Source organism: Elaeis guineensis, chromosome 13 (assembly GCF_000442705.2).
Source record: "Elaeis guineensis isolate ETL-2024a chromosome 13, EG11, whole genome shotgun sequence".
NCBI lineage: Eukaryota > Viridiplantae > Streptophyta > Magnoliopsida > Arecales > Arecaceae > Elaeis > Elaeis guineensis.
The window spans coordinates 25,711,085-25,728,675 of NC_026005.2; the positions used below are offsets into that span (position 1 = coordinate 25,711,085).

The following is a 17,591-nucleotide window of genomic DNA, read 5'->3' on the forward strand; positions in this document are numbered from 1 at the left end:
GATTATAGATGGTGAGGAGTCAACCAAACCAGAGAAAGAATGGGATGAGGTTGACAAGAAATTGGCACAATTAAATGCCAAAGCCATGAATGTTCTTTATTGTGCACTAGATGCTAGTGAATTCAATCGCATTTCTACTTGTGCATCTGCTAAAGAAATATGGGATAGGTTAGAAGTCACCCATGAGGGAACAAATCAAGTAAAAGAGTCTAAAATAAACATGCTTGTACATAAATATGAATTGTGCAAAATAGAGCATGATGAGTCCATAACTGCCATGTTTACTCATTTTACTGATATAATCAATGGTTTGAAGAGTCTTGGCAAATCTTATACTAACAGTGAACTTGTAAGGAAGATTCTCAGGTCACTGCCAAGAACTTGGGAAGCCAAGGTGACTGCCATCCAAGAAGCAAAGGACTTGAACACTCTACCTCTAGAAGAGCTTCTTGGATCCTTGATGACTCATGAACTGAGCATGAAGCAACATCAAGAGGATGAAGTCAAAAAGAAAAGAACCATTGCCCTCAAATCCACAACTTCGCCTGATTATGAAACGGATGAATCTGAAGATGAAGAACAGGATGAAGAGATGGCACTCATCACCCGAAAATTTAAGAAGTTTCTAAGAAAAAGGAAACAGGGGATGAGAAAAAAATTCACAAAAGGGGATCAAAGCAAAGAAAAAGAGAAAGATCAACCCCCTATATGCTACGAGTGCAAGAAGCCAGGACATTTCAGATCCGAATGTCCACAATTGAAGAAAGGTCCAAAGAAGTTCAAAAAGAAGGCAATGATGGCGACCTGGAGTGCGAGTGATGACTCAAGCTCCGACGAGGAAACCTCAACAGAACAAGCCAATCTGTGCCTGATGGCACATGAAAATGAGGTAACTTCTGAATCCACTAGTGAATTTACTTTTGAAGAATTGCATGAAGCATTCTATGATTCAATTGATGAATTAAAGAAACTAGGGAAGAAAAACAAAGAGCTGAAATTGGAAAATCAGTCCTTAGTGAAACAAGCTGAAAATCTTTCAATTGAAAAATTCACCTTGATTCAAGAAAATCAAAACCTAAAGGATGAAATGAACAAGCTGAAATCTATAGTAGATAAGTTCACCTTAAGTTCAAACAAACTAAATATGATCCTTGAAAATCAGAAAGCTATATATGATAAGGCTGGACTTGGTTATAAACCCCTGAAGAAACAAAAATTTCTGAAGGATATTTATGTAAATTATTCAAGTAACAAGTCTACAAATATTACTTGTTTTAAATGTGGAAGAATAGGACATAAATCATACACATGTCTTATTAACAAATATGCAAACACAAAGAAAATATGGGTTCCAAAAGGAACCATTCTGACTAACCTGAAAGGACCCAAGAAAGCTTGGGTACCTAAGACAGAAACGTGACCTTTGCTTGCAGGTGTGTCTAGCATCCCAAGAAGGAAACAGGAAATGGTATCTTGACAGCGGATGCTCGAGACACATGACTGGTGATGAATCACAATTCATCACGCTTGATGCTAAGGATGGAGGGATGGTCACCTTTGGAGATAATGGCAAAGGAAAGATCATCGGGATAGGTAACATTGGTATCACTCCCTCCAAATACATTGAGAATATTTTATTAGTTAAAGGTTTAAAGCATAACTTACTTAGCATTAGTCAATTCTGTGATAAAGGGTATAAAGTAAGTTTTGAATCATCTGTTTGCATTATGACGAGTCCTATTAACGATGACATTAAATTTATAGGACATAGGCATGACAATGTTTATATGGTAGACTTGAATGATTTAACAAAATTAGACATGCAATGCCTAGTTTCCTTAAATGCTAAAATAAATGAGACTAGTTGGCTGTGGCATCGTAGACTTGCACACATTAGCATGCATTCTCTCTCAAAATTAATTAAAAAGGATTTAGTTCTTGGTTTGCCAAAACTGAATTTTGAAAAGGATAGAATTTGTGATGCATGTCAATTAGGTAAACAAACTAGAGTATCATTTAAACCCAAAAACACTGTTTCAACTTCTAGACCTTTAGACCTCTTACATATGGATTTATTTGGACCAACTAGAACCACTAGTCTAGGAAGAAAATGATATGGATTTGTAATAATAGATGATTACTCTCGTTTTACTTGGGTTTTCTTTTTAGCTCACAAAAATGAAACTTTTCATATTTTCACTAAATTTCATCGAAAAGTCTCTAATGAAAAAGGGTTTTCAATTCAAAATATTAGAAGTGATCATGGAACTGAATTTGAAAATCAAGATTTTAAAAATTTTTGTGATGAAAATGGAATTGGCCATAACTTCTCTGCTCCTAGGACACCCCAACAGAATGGGGTAGTAGAAAGGAAAAACAGAACCTTAGAAGAAATGGCCCGTACCATGCTTTGTGAAAGCAACCTTCCAAGATATTTTTGGGCGGAAGCTATTAACACAGCATGTTACATTTTAAATCGTGCTTTAATTAGACAATTTTTAAAGAAAACCCCCTATGAACTTTTGAAAGGAAGAAAACCAAATATTACATATTTTCATGTTTTTGGTTGTCGATGTTTTGTATTAAATAATGGCAAAGAAAAACTTGGTAAATTTGATGCAAAATCAGATGAAGCAATCTTTCTAGGTTACTCCTCTACTAGTAAAGCATTTAGAGTTTTCAACAAAAGAACTTTAGTAGTTGAGGAGTCCATACATGTTGTTTTTGATGAATCTAACGATCTTCCTTCAAGGAAGAATGAGGGTGTTGATGATGCAGAGCCACTAATAGAAGGTATGAAGGAGATCACTCTGAAAGACTCAGCAACTCCAAAAGACAAGGATCAAGAAGACGAACAAAATGAAAGAGGTGAAGAAATTCAAGAACAACCTCAAGGTACAAATGACCTACCCAAGGAATGGAGGTATGTTCACAACCACCCTAAGGAGTTAATTATCGGTGATCCTATGCATGGGGTAAAAACACGTTCTTCACTTAGAGATGTACTTAATCATTGTGCTTTTGTATCTCAACTTGAACCTAAAACTTTTGAAGAGGCTGAAAATGATCATAACTGGATTAATGCTATGCAAGAGAAACTTAATCAATTTGAAAGAAATAATGTTTGGACCTTAGTATCAAGACATAAAGATTATTCAATAATTGGAACAAAATGGGTCTTTAGAAATAAATTAGATGAGCATGGAAATGTAATTAGAAATAAAGCAAGACTGGTTGCTAAGGGATATAATCAAGAAGAAGGAATTGATTTTGATGAAACCTTTGCACCTGTTGCTAGATTAGAAGCTATTAGACTTCTACTTGCATATGCTTGCTTTATGAATTTTAAGTTATTTCAAATGGATGTTAAAAGTACATTTTTAAATGGATATATCTCTGAAGAAGTATATGTAGAACAACCCCCTGGATTTTTAAATCATGCTTTTCCTAATCATGTCTTTAGATTAAATAAAGCTTTATATGGATTAAAACAAGCACCTAGAGCATGGTATGAAAGGCTAAGCAAATTTCTACTAAATAATGGTTTTTCAAGAGGCAATGTAGATACAACCCTATTTATTAAAAGAAATCAAAATGATATGCTAATTATACAAATTTATGTTGATGACATAATTTTTGGGTCTACTAATGAATCCCTTTGTCAAGACTTTGCTAAGCTTATGCAGGGAGAGTTCGAGATGAGCATGATGGGAGAACTCACCTTCTTCCTCGGACTCCAAATCAAACAATCAAAAGAGGGAATCTCCATCACCCAAAGCAAGTACACCAAGGAACTACTCAAAAGATTTGGAATGGAGAACTGCAAACCAATTGGCACACCAATGAGTCCCTCATGTAAGCTTGACAAGGATGATGAAGGTAAAAGCGTAGACTTAAAATACTATAGAGGTATGATTGGCTCATTATTATATCTAACTGCAAGTAGGCCTGATATCATGTTTAGTGTTTGTTCATGTGCTAGATATCAATCTAATCCTAAAGAATCTCATTTGAATACTGTTAAAAGAATCCTTAGATACTTAAATGGTACTCAAACTCTAGGGTTATGGTACTCTAAGGACTCACAAATTAATTTATTAGGATATTCAGATGCTGATTTTGCTGGATGTAAATTAGATAGAAAAAGCACAAGTGGAACTTGCCAATTTCTTGGAGTAAATCTAATCTCATGGTTTAGCAAGAAACAAAATTCGGTGGCACTGTCTACGGCTGAGGCCGAATACATTGCAGCCGGAAGTTGTTGTGCTCAAATCTTGTGGATTAAGCAACAACTCGAAGACTTTGGAATCAAACTTAATAAAACACCAATAAGATGTGACAACACAAGTGCCATAAATCTATCTAAAAATCCAATTCAACATTCAAGATCCAAACATATTGAAATAAGACATCATTTCATAAGAGAACATGCTCAAAATAAAAATATAATTCTTGAATATGTTTGCACTGAGAATCAATTAGCTGATATCTTTACAAAAGCCCTTAGAGAGGATAGATTCTGTGAAATTAGGAGAAATCTAGGAATTCTAGATCCATTTGCCTAAAATTTCTCAATTTCCAAAGAATTGATTAGAGCTCAAGTTTCAACATCTATCCTGGTCTCAAAAGTTCAAATTTATCATTCTAAAAACTTATCATTGAGCAAAATTCCTTCACTCAAAATTTCAAATTTTTTTGGAATTTATTCACATTTTTCCTGATTTTCTGAACTTCATGAGTCGACCCCCATGAGTCGACTCAATGGCAAACTTGTAAATCCCACCAACTTTCAATGGGTTCATTGTTTTTATAAGGGTTACTGTTTGTGAGACGACTCATCTTTCCATCGTTCTTCTTCCAAAAGTCATCTTCTCCAACTCTTCTTGCTCCAAATCCAAGGATCAATTTTGAGGCAATTCTCCCTCCTCCTCTCCACCAAAAATCGCCTCCTTCAAAAGGATTTTCTGTGCTTTCTCGCTTTGCTTGGCGCGGTTGGAACGTGCCCTAGCACTTCACCGAACTTTCAAAATCCACTTCTTTTTCCACTAAAATTCCTCTTTACTCTCTTGTGATCTCTCCTCCACTCAATTCAAGTCTTCTTGTCTGCTACTTTATTGGATATGGCTCCAAAGATGAAACTTCCCAAAGAAGGAAATCAATCCGTGAGCCTGAGGAAATTGTCCGAAAGAAAAGGCATGCTCAGTCTTCCAGTGTTCCCGATCTAGTTTCAGTACCTGCTCAAGGTCCCTCTCAATCCTCCATAAGCCCCAGAGTGAATCCTCTTTCTGATAGAAAAGTAGAAACCGGGAAAAATATAGATTTTCGGTTCTTTGAGAAAGAAGGCTTTACTTTTGCAAGTAAGATCAAAAATCAAGGATGGGAACTTTATTGCTCCCTTAAGGAAGTCACCTATGTTGATCTAGTTAGAGAGTTCTACCAGAACCTAAATTATGGAAATGGGTCAGTGACTTCAACTGTAAAGGGGATTGAATATGCTTGGATTCTAGGATATTGGGAGAAATACTTCAGTTGCCTAGTGAAGGATACTCATATATGGAACTCCCAATTAAAGAAGAAGGGATCAGAATTATCTTAGGAGAAGCTTTTTCAGGAAGTTTAAACAAATTGGAAGCAAAGCTATTATCCATTGAGATGAGGGTCCTGCATCAGATTGTAACAAAACTCTTCTTTCCTAGGAGTGGTAGGCATGATCTACTATCTGGCAGAGATGTATGTGTCATGTTTCATATCATCACTCAAACCCCCCTAAACCTCCCTGCACTTATGATAGAGGCCATGAGAGAAACTTTGAACAGATCCAAGGCACACTTGCCTTATGGTATGGCACTTACTAGAGTATTTAGGAGGTTTGGAGTTAGCTGTGAGGGGAGGCACCTACCAAGCTCTCACATGTGGACACTTTCAACCAACACAGCCTGCACCGAATGGGAATTACAAAGACTGTTGGTGGTTGGATCAAGGGCTCTGAAGAAAGAGCTGAGGAGAGAGTTGAGGAAAGAGCTGAAGACAGAACTGAAGGCAGAGTAGAAGAAGAAGGTCCATCTTCTCCTATACATGACTTCAGGGCAGCTTCACCAGATACCCAGTTCATTCCTGATACTGAGGCTGGCCCTTCTGAGTTTACTAGGATGCCCACACCAGTGTATCAGCCAGAGAGCAGAGCACCTCATTCAGAGTTCAGACTGGCTGACGATCAGATCGAGCATATATCTCAGCGTGTGGCTTCTTTGCTGTCTAGCCAGTGGAGTAGTACTTCTTTTGCACCTAGAGCTACCTCTTCTGATCAGACCATTACTCCCCACATCTCCACTGTATTTCAGATGATTTCAGATCAGTCCATCAGGATACAGCAGCTTGAGGACACAGTCTGAAGACTGACTGGCAGAGTTCTTGACTTGCAGGGGCAAGTCCTTGCATTGGCCCATCCCCAGCCACAGGAGTCAATCTTTGAGGTCACAGACCTCACTGCAGAGGCTGGCAGGCTCAGAGGAGCACTAGAAGATGGATATGAATTACTGAGGAAAGAGATCCGAGGATCGAGTGAGCATGCTACCACCCAGTTCACTGCTCTACTTCAATCTGTTTCCAGAGCACTGAACGTACTTGATTCTATCAGACTCATGGTATCAGCCCTAGCATCTCAGCATTCTCAGCCACCCAGTTCATCTCGTTCTCCTGCTCGTGCCAGAGGCAGACGGGGTAGAGGACGCACTTCTGATCCATCATCTCCTCACCCTATATCTGATGACTCCGATCATTGACTTATCTTGATCTTTACTAGATCCTAGGTGTTAGTATTTTATTCTAGGATCTATACCTTGGGGCCATGTATTGACAATTAGCTGGTTGAATTTTATTTTTAAGAACTATGTATTGAAACAATTATGATATTAATGGAATCATCTTTACCTATATTTCTACCTCTTTGTAATGATCATATTTTGGTTATATATTTTCTTCTTGTTGAAATATTGTCTTCTCCTTGTTGTTGTTTGCTGTTGATAATTGCTATATTAAGGGGGAGCAAACATCTGTGAAAAACTCTAAAGGGGAAGAAATTAAAGAATGTTTCAGAAAAAGGAAGAGTTAACTATGTTTGATGATGTCAAAAAGAGGGAGAAATTAAACAAAAACAAAAATTAAAATTAAACAAAAAAAAAGCAAAACCTTAATTATGAGAAAAAGGGGGAGAAATTAAACAAAAACAAAGATTGAAAGATTAAACCAAACTTGAGAAATTAAACAAAAATTGGAAGATTAAAAAAAAAATTATTGGGAAACAAATATTGGAGAAATTAAACAAAACTTTGAGAAATTTGGTATCGAAATTTGGTATCAGACAGAACTTAAACAAAAGCCATCCATCAAAAGCAAAATCATAAGTACAATGCAAATAAGTATTTTTTTATATGCTCTGATATATTTCAAAATTCAAACTTGCTCTGATACATCTTTTGAAATTTTATTCACCTTGATACATCTTAAGAAATTTGTTTTACTCTGATACACCCTACAATTTCTTTTAACTTGCTCTGATACATGATAAAATTTAATCTGATACAGTGTGAAAGTTTTTCTGATATATTATGACATTTGCTCTAATACAGTGTGAAATTTTTTCTGATATATTATAAAATTTTCTTGCTCCGATACATTGTAAAATTTTTTCTGATAACATTGTAAAAAATTATTTTTCTTGCTCTAATACATTGCAAAATTTATTTCTCTTCTCTTGCTCTGATATATCTTAAACTCAAAATGATCTAATACCCTTTTCAAATCTTTAAGAAAATGGACAAACTATTTTTGCATTTATATTACATGCAAAAGAATCATACTCTTTTCAAGCATATACACCTATAATGGATTCTTTGAAATTAATGCATTAACATAAATATTTTTGTTCAAATATTTGTCATCATCAAAAAGGGGGAGATTGTTGCTCCTAGATTGATTTTGATGATTACAAAGCAGATTGAAGGGATACAAATAATTTTAAAATGAAAAAGTCCTTATGCTCTTCAAGGGCAAAATCGTAATTTCACTAAAATCCTGATTTGATAGTACCATTTGGTAGAACAAATGATTTGTAAACTATTGGTGAAATTTTCATTGTATTTGGACTTATATTTTTGAAGTTATGAAGGTTTGAAGTGCATGAGTCGACTCATGAGTCAACTCATGGCACTATGAGCTGAATGGCACGCAAAAATTCCCATGGCACGCTGGATTTCTGACTTGGCACGACCTGTGAGTCGACTCATGAGTCGACCCACAAGGCATGAGTCGACTCATGAGTCGACCTCTGCTGATTTGAGCCAAAAAATCCAGAAATCAGACCTTCTGGTCTGTGCAACAGAAGTCGACTCATGAGTCGACTCCTGATGCATGAGTCGACTCATGAGTCGACCCCTGCGACGAAAAATGTCAGCAACGGCTATTTTTTGCCCTTTTAATTGCCTTTATGCTTCCTAAAATTGCTCTAACGGCTCTTTATCTACCTAAATTGTTTTCTCTTGCTTCTAATGCTACAAAATGCTTAAAATGGTGAAAGAAATTGCAGATTAAATAGCGGATCAAACGTGAAATCAAAAAAGAGAAGAACAGAAGAGAGGATCCGAAATCTGCAAGAAAAAGCCTGAGATCAACGAAAAATCCAAAAAGAAAAAGAGAGAGGATCCACAATATACCAGAGAGATTGTGAAAGAGAAAAGCAAGATCTTTCAAGGAGAGAATCTTCACGCTATTGTTTCAACCTTGATCTAGAGATCGTTCAAAGCTTTCAGAGATCTTCAATCAACAATCAACCTCTTCTCAAGCATTCAAGCGTTCATCCACTTTGAGAAAATCGAAAAGGGGTTCTTCATTTGAGTAAAGCTTTTATTGTTATATTCGCTCATTTAAGGAGCTGTTATTGTATTAATTGTGCTCTAAATTTTCTTACTCTTTGTGAGTTTTTGTTCTTGTTTTTGGAGGATTTCAAAACAAGGAAAGGTTGATCCGAACCTGAAATCAGGTGTTTTGGGTTTACTTGTACCCGAGAAACAAGTGATCTAGCTTGGGATAGCTAGTGTCGGAGTTTCCGACGTTTTGTATTCGGGTTGAATACAAAGGATAGTGGATTGAAATTCTCAAGTAGGATCTTGGGGAGTGGATGTAGGTGCAAGGTTAGCACGAACCACTATAAATCTTGTGTTTGTGGTGTGCTTTATCTCTTCACTTTATTTCTTTATTATATTCTTGCATTCCTGCCTTAGGAATAATATGAATTAAAGTCTTTGTTTTGTTCTTCATAAGTAATCTGTTGGGCTTAAAATTTTTAGAAACCCAATTCACCCCCCCTCTTGGGTTGCATAGCTGGGCAACACCCTCTTTTCTCTTTCAAATCCCACTTCTTTTCTAAGATCTTTATATCTAAAAATTTATGAAAACTACATATTATTTTATCTAAAGGTATATATTAGATGTCAAATAATATTTACTAAATGTATATCAATTGACCATATACTATGTACTAGTAAATACTAAATTCGATAAACTATTATAATTATCTGTAAGTATACATCAAAAAAGCTACAATATGTATCAGTAAGCGGTCTATGTGTGATCATATGCTCATGTGCGTATACTGGTGAATGTTTATTTTGAAATTATATATCGCTTTATCTAAAGATGTATATTAAGATACTAGATAAATATTTGCTACGTGTGTATCAACTAATCATATATTATATACCGACGAATACTAAGTTCAGTAAACTACATTTCAATCTACTTAATATGTATTGATTGTTACTGAATATGTATCAAAAAAGCTTACTTATGTATTACTAACTATATATTTGGTGTATATATATGATATATAGTATGTACTGCTAAAAGTATGTACTGAAATAAGGAAGAAGAGAATGCTTAATTTGGGATTATAACTCCATTATAGAAAATACTTGACTTTTAGACTATTCTTTAATATCATACTAAAGAAACTGGCACACTATGAAATCTGTCTTATTGATATTTTATAGTGCCCGCCCATATGATTTTGTTCCAAATATGAATACAGAGTACTACATATTATAATATGATCATGATTACTTCTAGCAGTTGGTTATGCTCCTTAATAATTTTTTATTAATAAAGGTAATTAAGAAAGTTTAAATTAGGGTCACCAAAGCTACTTCCCCTCACCATCATCTCTCCTACATCGGCTACCTATCCACCGGTCGACTGCCTCCAACGTAGCCCCTCCTTCCGCTCTCCTCTCTCCCTGCATCGTTCTGTCGGCTCTTTGCTTAACCGCTCCCCTTCCCTCGTCACGACCTCTTGCTATGTTGCACTCCGCACTGGCCCCACCCCTTCTGCCTCTCTACTCCTCCCTGTACTATCTCTTGCCGCCTCTCTGCATTGACCTACCCCCTCACCTCGCGTCTTCTTTCCCCACACTGACCGCCTCTCCCTCCTCTCTTTCCTCCTCCCTCCCCTCGCTGCCTCTCCTCCTCCCTCTCCTCATTCCGTCCCCTCACCACCTCTCTATGTCGGCCACCTCTCCTCCTCCCTCTCATTTGCCATCCTCCTCAAGCAATATTTTCTGATTCCTCACATGATCCTCCTTTTCCTCCTCCCTCTCCTTGCACCATCCTTCTCCATCGGTGATGTCCCGCAATCTCCGAGCAGGTAAGCCCACGATCTCTGAGCGGCTCTCCTCCCACGATTCTCTCCTCCTCTCTCCTCTCATTCCCGCCAGTGGTGTAGTGCATGAATTACAAGGATAGACTACTAGCACCCTACTTCTCCCTCTAACTTAGGGATGGCAGTTTTCAGCATAACATGAAATTTTCGTGTTGGTGTTAGCTTATACAAGATCATATCGAATCGTGTCCATCTATTATGACACAAAAATTTCGTATCGTATCGCATGTATCGTATCGCATGTTAACTTGTGAACCCATTTATAACATGTTTAACCCATATATAAAAATATATATATTAATTTATAATATTTACAAAGTCAATGATTATTTTATCTTTTTATTAAAAATCTTAAAATAAAACTAAATAAACATATCCGCCCCACAAACTGCCACCAAAATCAACTCTCTCTCTCTCTCTCTCATTCATTATTATTTATATGATATTTGTAGTTATAATTTGCTTGATTGTTGTCTATATATATGTGTAAAATATTTGTTTAAATATATTAGAACAAATTTATTCTTTAAAAATATGTATTTATGTAAAACTATTATGTAAATGTGTTAATCCGACATATATATTAATAATCATGTTAAATAGATAACACATTTCATAAACAGAATCGTATACATATTAAAAAATTCTGACATATTTATTAATCATGTCATATTCGTAGTCTCCATAATCATGTTGGTATCGTATCATGTTGTTCTCCATAATCATGTTCGTGTCAAAATTGTATCTACATGATTACAACACATGAACACGAATTGCCACCCTATCCGAACCCCATGTAATTGCCCGAATCATGGGCCCACCGCCACCTTGTCGATCATGATGAATGCCCTTGTCCCTGCATCGCCGCTTCGACAATGACCTCGATGATCAGAAGAGTCCATTAAAGAGGGAAGTATGGTAACGTCAGATGCAAACATGGTGAGGATGCAAGGAACTTGCTATCTCTTTAGGTACAAAAATATCTATGCAATTCGAATCATTTACCACCAGTAACATAACTGGTTAAAACCGACTATGGTAGATAAATCAATCCATCTATCTTAAACCGAACATCAAAAAATGCTAGTGATAAAAAAACTAAAAAGAATTTTAGAGCACCATAACAAAACCCTTACTTCTATATTTATAAGAGATTATCCTTTTAGTACATTTTTCATTCAGCAAATATAATTTGAGTCTTAGTTACTTACAAAAATTTCATATAACAATACACATTGTAAATTTCCAAAGTTCTGTTCATATTCATTTAAAATATAAATAGATATTATAATATAACAGGTGAATCTGCTATTTGGACATTATAATGGCCTAGTTATTTACTATATCTAATGCATGATCCATATCAATTCAAAATGACTACGGACATATTTTTTAAAAAAGTGCAGTTGCATCCCTTCCACCAGATAAATGTGCATACCGAAAAAATTAAATGTGCATACCAATATCAATATACAAAAGTCAAACTTATGAATCTTGACATCAATATCATCTTTTTCTCCTGTCTTTTTTTAACCATCTTTTGATTTAGGTATTTATTCAAAATAAATCTAGGATGTCCATGTAACTTCATGGTGTAATTTCACAATGATATATGAGAAAAGTCCTTCAGAGTTAGGAGAAGGAACTGCAATGCGACGACAAGAAAATATACAATTGAAGCACACAGCTGTAACCTTTGCTGAAGGATATGTACACCTAACAAATTTTTCCAGATGCTGCCAATTCTTCCAATGTTTTCATTCTTGAAATTACACTACATATTAAGAAGAGATTCAGAGACCCTTTAGACATGCATTCAACAAATGTCTTTCTTGGAACAGCCAGAAGCTATTCAATGCACTGGACTAAATGGCTCGATGTCCCATCACAGACATAAGATTGCAGTGGACCCATACCATGTCTCAAAAGGTATAGCTTCATCCCCTCTATGACCATGGTCTTGTGTATGACACAAGGTAGCTAAGATGGAGAGCAGCTTGTAACTTTCTCATGGCTCCAAACCATATGCTGAAGCATACGCCCCTTTTTTCCTCCATTGGCAGCTCAGAGGTATACGCTCCCCAATCATACAGAGAACTTAAAATTCGTGGCCTATTTTGAACATTTGAGAAATTTTAGTGAACATGCACGCTGCTAAATAGCTTAGTCAGGTAAACACTAAGATCATCACTCAAAATTTGGGTGTCAACTAATGATTAAAGATTTTTTTTCAGAGATGACAAAACATTAAATAGCAAAGGTGGCTAAGACCAGAGATGCATATCATAGGGGACGTAACATATCTCGATACAGCAATATTATATAAAGATATTATCTGAAGTGTCCAGTGTCTTTGGTAATTACAAATCAACAATGGCTGTCATATAGAGACCACTTAGCTAAATCGGTGTCTATTCAAACAGAAAATGGCCGTAGATTCCAAGGATAAATACTTGCAAAAACTAAAATGATAGATTGGTCTAGTAAAACCAATTACAGACAAAATGGTAAGATTAGAAAAGTGTTCAATAGGTACCTGTTGATATGAATAGAGGCTTTGAACAAGCGACTAGCCATGAGCACTTAACAACTGTCACTTGCTGGTGCTGAGCAAATATACAGTCAGTAAAATCAGCTGATAGCAGGTATACTAGATGCACTTATTCATTCAACAGGTGTTCTATCTCATCAAAACTTTAACTGCCACAATTTCATTCTGATGGTTAATTCCTGTCTGTTTATAAAATGCTTCTTTTTGAGTATCCCATTCCTTCACAATCTCCTCTACCATGTCCCCACCATTTTGTCATGTTCTGCTATATGCTTGATGTCGTCAACTTCCACCACACGGCTAGCCTCTTTAAACAGGAAAAGACAATAAAATAAATACATCATTAAAGAAGAAGGTACTTGGAGGTATATAAACTAGTGGTAAAAACAAAGTCAGCTTTGTTGATCCGATAAAAAGGATTTACCCTAACAAAAACAGATAGCAAGAATGATGTTGGAACTTTACAAGCCATGTTGCAAAAGATAAATAATGTCAGAAGCTGGTAGGATTATGTCCTGTGACATGCAGTTTTGCATGGTGGAATTGTAGGATGGGTAAGGCTGCCGAATTAACAGACTGACAAGCAGATGTTGAAGATTTTATGACAGTATGATTAAATAGTCTAGAGGTTTTATTCCAATTTAACATGAAAATTCTGACAGACAGTTCGATCAAACAATAGTTTTGCTCTATTATGCTTTTGCTACACATAACGGGCAACGTTCATTTCTGCAGATTGATGGGAAAGGAGCTTTCCACTTCTACCTCCTCTGTTCCAGATCCAAGAAGCCCTGAGATGAGTGCGAGTACAACAAACTTTTACTACTGAAGAAGCACTGCAAGACTTCACGAATTATGGTGCAGCTGCCAATCCTTTTCAGCTACTCATTACAGCCTAAGATCAGTCATAGGCTTTAAAACCTCAAACTGCCTTAAGGTACCTGCGCCTTATAGTCAGTACCAGACACATTGAAAATTTTGCTAACAAGCCTGTTAAAAGCTTGATGTTCTCAAATGGGCTTCATGAAATTACGGTATGCTGTATACACTCAGTGTTGCTCTGCATGATTTGAGGTTATCATGTACACAGGTTGAGCTCATTAGTCCATGATTTATACCATGATCTATATACCACCAAAAATGCATAGAAATTAACAATCATATATTTTGATGATCTCTAACCCATGCATTAAGCACAAACATAAATAGTTAAAATGATATGACACTATGTATTACCACAATCTAAGCATTAAAATTTATTAATTTTCAATCTATATATGTTTTAACATGTTAGATCGTGATTAATAAGATGGATTCTCATTCGATGCTTTATCATGTGCAATGAAGACCACCAAATATGTAATTTTTTGGTTTGATTTGAGAGTAGATAACATCTCTCACGAGGAGCATGGTCCATCTCATATATATACATATACATATATGAATATATATATACATATGTATATACATACGTACATATACGTACATATATGTACATATACATACATACATTATATATATATATAATATATATAATATATATATATGTATGTAATGTAGTATGTATGTATGTATGTATGTATGTATGTAATGTATGTATATACATACATATATATGTATGTTTGTATGTACATACACAACACACACAAAGTTTTCAATCTTGTGGGACAAAGGTGTCCGGTATCTCTAAGGACAAGATGCCGCACTGTCTCATACCATCCCGACAATTGTCGGGATAGATATTTTTCATCTCTCCCCTCCTTTTCTTTCTTTACTTCTTTCTTTTTTTCATTCCTTCTTTTGTCTTTTTCTTCTACCTTCCTTTCTTTCCCTTCGTCTTCCTTTCTTTTCCTTTTCATTTCCTTTCTTGTTTTCTTTTTTTTCTTCTTCTCTTTCCTTTCTTCCTTTTTCCTTTTTCTTTTCTTCTTCCTCCCTTCTTTCATTTTCTCTCCTTTCAACTTTTCCCCTTCTTCATCTTGCTTTCTTTCTTTCTCTTTTTTCTTCTCTCCCTGTATGGATGGGATTTGAAGTCTCGATCCCATCCTAGTCGTATTTTCTTACAGAAACAGAATGGGATAGCCACACACCCTATCCTGCTAGGATGTAAATCTTGTACACACACACATATGATATATAGGTACACAAACATACATACATATATATATATAGATAGATTAGGATACATGAGTGTATCTGTACTCAAATCTGGATATATCTAAAATCGAAATATGTATGCATGTATATTATATAATAATATATATATTATATATATATATTATATAGGGGCAGACTTAGATAAGGTCGATTGATTGGATTCAGATCCAGTCATATCTAAACTGAACAATAGGGGTTCTACATGAATGATCCAAATCTTTGGATGTGATCTACTACCTCAAAACTACTGACAAAAAGAAATCATATGATTTGAAGACTTCTAGCATTTGCATCAAGTGACCAAAAAATACATCTAATTCAATTTTATTTATGTTGTCCAATTTTGACTACTTGATACATAGTCTAAGGGGTCCAAATAATATGATTTTTTTATGTGCAAGCAGTTTCGAGATAGCAGATCACATTCAACGGCTTAAATCATTGGTAAAAACTCTATTATTGAGTTTGATCTGAAAACTCTATTATATAGTTTGATCTGACCGGATCTAAATCCAAATTTGGTCGACCTGATTCTAGCCTAACTATATATGTATACATATATATATATATATATATATATATATATGTGTGTGTGTGTGTGTGTGTGTGTGTGTGTGTAAATATGTATATGTATATGTGTATATGTGATGTGTATATGTATGTGTATATGTACATATGGATATGTATATGTGTATTGTGGTGTGTGTGTGTGTGGTGTGTGTGTGTGTGTGTATGTGTATGTGTGTGTGTGTTGTGTAGTAGATGTGTGTTATATGTATGTGTATATGTATATAGATATATATTAATTGTATCTATCTATCTATCATCTATATATATATATATACCATATACATGTATATGTGTGTATATGATATGTGTGTGTATATATATATACATGTACACACACACACTCCACTCTTGTAGACAGATACATACATACTGCGACTGACCGACCGACATACATAAATACATATATAATCTCATTGGATCTATGTGTGTGTGCGCGCATGCATGTGTGTGGCATACTCAGTCATCAATATGGGACCCCTATCATCCAATCTAAAAGCCTTATCAAATCTGAATGGAGATTCACTCGAGTGTAGCCAAAATATCTATATGTATTATTTATTCATTTTTATCACCATCTTGCTATGTTTTATCTTAATGTCCATATAAATGGCTTTGTTTTTCTTCTCTACAATCATGGTGGTCCTTTGGTACCTCAATCTACCTTAAGAGCTTAAGAGTTTTATTTTCATATTTTCTTCAACACACCATGATTTTGATCTTCACATTCCAAAATTTAGTAGTGCAAATAGTTCTTGTTGCTAACCATGGCAAACTAAGACTCTCAGGACTCAACTTGGTCTTCTCCTTTGCCACTACCACTTTTGCCGGCCCTACCCAACCACAACTGAGCATCTACCTCCCAATCCATTTGTATGGTGTCCCTTTTTGGTTGCTGACTAGCTTGAGGGAGCATGCTTATACAATTAATGCAATCCCAAGGCTATGATGCTACTTCTGTTTCATGGGCTTTTTTTAGCTGGGTCGCTAGTTGAGTAAGACTTTCAATTTGTCTCAGTAGACCATAGAAATAAGAACCAAGGTAAACTCACCGCCTCCTCCATTATTATGTATGTATTGTCAAATTGTCCACTACTAATCGGAATTTAAGAAGATCAAGTGGAGGAATATTAAAAACATGGAAAATGATTCTGGTTTCTAATAATGACCAACAGGAAGTTTTTGATTATTCAACACCAACTAGCAAGGTTATCCATCTTGAACAACAAGGTCTTCTTCACCATGTTGACTTATAACTAAATTATTCACCAAATGTATCTGATCGATGTTCCTTTTAGTTAAATTAATTTATTATTTAAAATTTATATAAAAAAAAAAAAACAACAACAACACAACAACTCAGGGCTATGTGCATTGCCTTGAAAGTTTCAGCACAAGTGGATTAAATAACTCAAAAGTGCAACCTAGTTGCTGTTTGACACCAATGTTTCAGCCATGGGGATAGCTTAACCCAAAGAATGTAGTCAACCAAGTATTCCTGTCTTAACCAAATGTATGTGATCAATATTCATCTTAATTTAAGAAATAAAAATAAAAATAAAAAACTAAGGACTCTGCATTGCCACAAAGCTTCAGCACAAGTGGATTA

At 35.5% G+C, this 17,591-nt stretch overlaps 1 long non-coding RNA gene across 1 annotated transcript; it reads right to left on the reverse strand.

Moving 5' to 3' along the window:
• Positions 1–12,363: 12,363 nt before the first annotated feature.
• Positions 12,364–14,367, reverse strand: LOC140853277 (uncharacterized). The gene is made up of 2 exons (XR_012136306.1): positions 13,247–14,367; positions 12,364–12,822 (listed from the first exon to the last, which is right to left on the reverse strand). It is a non-coding gene; the product is annotated as an uncharacterized lncRNA (long non-coding RNA).
• Positions 14,368–17,591: the final 3,224 nt, after the last annotated feature.